Genomic DNA, 5,266 nt, shown 5'->3' with positions numbered 1-5,266 from the left:
TGAGACACCAGCCCTCCACATCACCAAACCCAGGCCCCTGGCCACATGTCGCTCTCGTAGACTAACCTGGATGCCCTCAGACCGACAGCAGCAGGGGAGGAAAGGCCGCTGCCTTTTCAAGCTTCCACCTGCCCCTTTTCAAGCCTAGAGGCTGCTTTCTCCTGGGCCCGACCAGGGATGCCACAGCCTCCTGGAAGTCTCTGCATCAACCCTGGCCTTGCGGCCTTTGTGTCCTCACGACCCCACATCAAGCCCTGCAATGACTCGTCTCACTCTGAGCCTCGCCATGGCCTCACGCCCCCAACCCCCGCCCCTGCTCCCCCACCTCCTCCCTCCTCTCCAGCCGCACGACCCCCCTCCTGCTCCTGGCAGCTGCCGCCAGCCTCAGGGCTTTGCACTGGCTCTTCCCTCTCGATGCTCCTTCTGGGGAGCCCTGAGGTTGGCCCCCTCCTTCTTCTAGGTCTCGCACACGTCCCTGACCACCCCTGTGAAGCAGCACTGCCCCAGAGCCGCTCCCGGCCCTGCCCTGCCTTTTTCCCTTCATGGTGCAGACACGCACCTGCTATTTACACACATGGGGACGAGGATTCGTTTGCTGCCGTGTTCCAAGCACCCGGAATGCAGCCTGGCACGTGGTGGATGCCCAGTGGTGGCGATGAGGGACCCTCGATGCCCAGCCTGGCTCAGAGAGCAGCGGGGCAGCCCCAGCCCATGGGCAGACAGCCCTGGGGTCCCGTCCTGGTTTCGTCCCATCTTTATCAGTTCACCTCTCCCACGGTCTCAAGTGGCTGTCCTAAGGATTCCTTAGGATTAAATGACAGGTAACATGTGCGAGCTGTCAGCAGAGCACCTGACACACAGTAGGTGTGGCCTCGAGGTTCCCTGGACTAACCAACCAGCTCCTCCCACCCTCCCCCACCCCCTGAATGTGTCAGAGTAGGGGGCCGCCAGCTGGTCTGGGGCCATTTCCCTTCCCCTCCACCGGCCCTCCTGTCCCTCAGGGGCTGGACGCCCGCAGACCTCTCCCCCTCCGCCACGGCCTTTGCCAGCCACGCATCCACCACTCGCCCCAGACCCCCAGCCCCTGCAGGGGGCTCTTCACACCCTGGCCCTTCCAGGGCTTTTGTGAGCTGATTCTCTTGATTAAATACTTTCCTACTTGAAACAGCGAAGAGTGGAATGTTTTCCTGACAACGAAGTTTGTGGTATTTCCTGAGGGCACAATTTGGGGGTGGCAGGGGCCAGAGTGTGCGCCCGGGGGCATCATGGTGGAAGCTGGTAGGACGTGACTTGTCTCCCCCCAGCTCTGCCACCTTGGGTGGGACTGGTCCTCCCCACCATCCCCATCCTCCCCCCACCCCCAGGCAGCCCCCAACAGCAAGAATAACCACAACAGTGACAGCCCGGTGTAAGGTGGTCCCGGTACCTTGCAGGCACGCAGTCATTTGTTAACTCATTTGTCCCTTACAACACGTCCGTTTGGACGGCACTGTTAGCCTGTTTCAAGGGCGAGGAAACTGAGACACAGGATACTAAGTCGTTTACACGGCTAAGTGGCCAATCTGGGACTCACCCGGCCCCGTTTGCTGTGGCTCCAGAGGCCGCGCTCCCAATTACAGCGCTGCGCTCTCGCTTCCGGGCGGCCGTGCCAGCAGCGCGAGCTGCAGATGAGACTTCGGGGCCCTTGAGGGCAGAATGAAGAGACGGATGATGAGTCGATGCTCATTACGTGCTTGAGAATTCACCAAGGTCCTTTCTTCAGCCTCTTCTTATCATAATCACTTCCACTTCCCCGCAAGCCCTGCAGAACTCCAGCACGCGGCCCCTTTCCGGCGAGAGTGGAAGGGACATCTCTCCACGGGGAGGACAGAGGACTGGCATGGCATCCGAGGGGAAGATGGTGCCAATCCCAGCTCCGTCAGCTGCTGGCGCATCCCAGAGACGTCTTGTGCCCTCTGCAGGCCTCAGCTGCCATCTGTAAACCAAGTGTGTGGGCTGGGGACCCTAGGGGTCCCTGCCATGCTGACATTCCAGCATCTCACTTTGAAGACAGTTTGAAAACCAAGATCTTTGGCTGGGGCAGAAGGGTGGACCACACAGCATGTTTTATCACACTGGGCTGGGCTGGGTGTGCCAGGCCACCAGCTGTGTGGGACAGAGGCCCAGAGTGCCTAAGCCCAGTGCGCATAGGGGAGTTTGTTCCACGATGGGTTTGAAAACCTGCACAGCGGACCATCGGCCTGCTGCCCCAGGGCTGCCCCTTCTCTCAGCAGGTTCCCGTGGGAAGCCAGGCTGGTTCTCCCCTTGTGATGAGCTGACTCACAAATGGCCACTCCTTGCCAGGCGCCATGCTGGGCACTGAGGCCATGGGGCGAATGAGACAGGCCTGGCCTCAGGGGGCTCCCAGGCTGGCGGAGACGGTTTCCAACCATTCTGCCCTTCTTTCGAGGCCCAGCTGGAACACTCCCCTCTTTGGGAGCCCACCCTGGCTTCCCCAGCCACCATCCCTCAGCTGACTTCCAATGTCCCACTGGTGTGCTGCAAACCCAGCCCAAGCCCAGGAGCTTTCCATGATCCACAACTCCTGGGCCGTGAGGGGTCAAGGGCAGCTGTGCCTCAGCCTCCTCCAGACAGGCCATGCTGGGGTTCGCAGGTGCAGCCAGGATTGTTGTCTGGCAACAAGGACTTATGACCTGGCCCGTATCTTCCCAGCTGGAAGCAAAGGCACCAATATGGTCTAGCACTTGTGTGCTGCACACGGGGCTAAGGCCACCCTTGCTGGGTTCAGAACCTCCTAAGAAAGCAAGGTCGCCATGTTCTGCAAATGTTCCAAGTGGCCTACGAGAGGCAGGGCCACCCACACAGGGGAGAGAACACGTGGCTCTGAGTCCCTAGCCTGCCTCTTGGCGGCTGTGTGAGGCTGGCAGATCATACAGCCTCCATGGGCTTCAGAGTCCCTGTCTCTAAAATGGGATAATAACACTAGCACAGTCACGGGGCAGCAGCGTAAACTAGCTAGTGTGTGTACGCACCGCCAATGCTCCAGTGATGTTTCCATCCTTCCCACCCTCTCCGAGGCTGGCATTCACCTCCCAGAGGAGGCCTTTCTCCTCTAGGAACGCCAAGGCTCACTCTGGGCCATGCTGCTGGGGGCAAGATGGGCACCCGACGTGCTGAGACACGGCCCTGCTGAGTCCTAAACTGGGCAGTTACTGAGCAGCCACCTGGGAAGAGGTGGGATCTGCTGTGGCCAGTCTGTCGTCGGCCCCTGCCTGCCACTCCGCCTGTGGAGGCACCTGCTGGCCAGCATGCTCTGTGGTAGCTGCGCTGCTAGCAAGGGAAGGGCATGGGCAGCTCAGCTGGGGTTTGCCCTTTGCTCTACACGGAGGGGCACAGTGCAGTGGAAACGCTCTAGAATCAGACAGACCAGGGTTCGAATCCCAGGTTCTCCTCTTACTGGATGAGAAACTTCAGTCAACTTGCTCATCTTCCCTGCCCTCACTCCGTTGCCTTATCTGGAGAATGGAACAATGACCACCTGCCTCATAGATGGCCATGAGGACAAGTATCACTGACATTAGGTGTAAGGGACCTAACAAGGCCAAGGGGCACTTCTAAGAAACAAACAGGCCACCTGTTCTAATCCGTACGCGGGGAGTGGTGGAGGGAGGAAGGTCGGGGGAAGACCAGGCCCCAAACCAGCATCCCAGACACAGAATCTGCCCAGATTCCCTATCCAGGCTCGTCCCAAAGTTCTTGGAGAGATTTAATTGGGTTGGTATCTCCTCCTGGGAGAGAAGACCCCAACATCTACCCAGTGAAGCTGAAGGTCACATCAAATCTGAAAGGCGACTTTGTTCTTCCTGGCTTCATCCGTTATGCATGAAGGAACAGACGGCGGGTGTTCAGGATTCATAATTTGAAACATCCGGAGACTAAAGACATTGGCCAAATTTAAACTGAAAGATGAACTTGTTGGGTGTCTTTTCAGATTAGGGGGGAAAGAAGAAAGGAGAGAATTTCTTAGTCATCTGTGATCTACTCAGAATTCACAGGGAGTCCACCCAACGGCTGACATCAGAGGGCTCTGCCTCTGGGTTCCGGACACTTAAAATATCACTGTTTGAAAGGGATAAAGAGACAAACGCCCAAGGAGACCCCCACAAGCCGCAGTTGAGGGGCTGAAAGAACCTGAAGAGCGTGGCCTTTCTGTGAAGGTCCCTACGCAGATCAACAGGCCTCGGGCAGCACAACCAGACAGGCTCCTGGGAGGCCGGGACGCACAGGCGAGGGTCCGAGTCTGGGCTGTGCCCTGCCACGCACTGGAGTGCAAGTGCCTTCCCTGCTAAGCCTGGCGCCCTCGGCAGCACCAGGAGCTACCTGCACCTGGGCGCAACACGGCCACTATGATGAGACAGTTCAGAGCGCAGCACGGCCCTTAGCATATAGTAAGAGCTCAGTTAACATGAGTTGCTATTAATTATTATCAATTTTACTTTGACTTTCTTAAACGTATTTGGTCCAAACTGCCTTTTGCTGTAAGATAACCTCTGGGCCGCCTGAGCATACTATCAACAATGTGATAATGGTCACCTCTGGGTCACACAAAACCCAGGGAGTTAGAAAGCAGGGAGGTGGTTGTACCCTTTTCACAGATGCGAAAACCAAGGCTTGAGGGAAGAGGTCACTGATCAAGTGTCACAGTTCTCCAAGTGGCAGAGCCAGAGCTAGACCTTGGGTCTCCAGTTCACCAAAACACTTCCCACCATCCCCCATCACAGTGAAGCTGCATCCCGAGTCCGCCTGGGCCTCCCGGACGCCGTCCCCATACTGCGCCCCAGGCCCAGCTCCCATGAATAAAACGTCGAGGCTGTACGGGAGCACGTGATGGAAATGGAGCACACACCCCCACGGAAAGCCCACGTGAGTACACGCACCGCCTCATATACACTGCAGGCGTCCACAGCCCTCTTCCGTGCGGACACACTGGATCCCTGGTGGGGCCTCGATGAGTCAACCAGAGGTGACCTCATCACACACAGCCCCATCTGCTGGTGAAAAGGGGGCCCACTGGGCCTTCACCCTGGGGACCCTGAGGCCACCCCCCCCCCACTCAGCGCTGCATCGGGGCACATGGCCTGACTGGTCACTGCTGCTCCCACCACTAAAGGGCAGGAGCTGCTGGATGCTACACTCTTGGCCACCAGGACTCTCCACCTTAGTGCTACTTACATTCAAAAAGAGAACATTTATTAGTTTTTTTCAT

The sequence above is a fragment of the Eulemur rufifrons genome, chromosome 8, assembly GCF_041146395.1.
Source record: "Eulemur rufifrons isolate Redbay chromosome 8, OSU_ERuf_1, whole genome shotgun sequence".
Lineage (NCBI taxonomy): Eukaryota > Metazoa > Chordata > Mammalia > Primates > Lemuridae > Eulemur > Eulemur rufifrons.
This window is presented reverse-complemented; position numbering follows the sequence as displayed.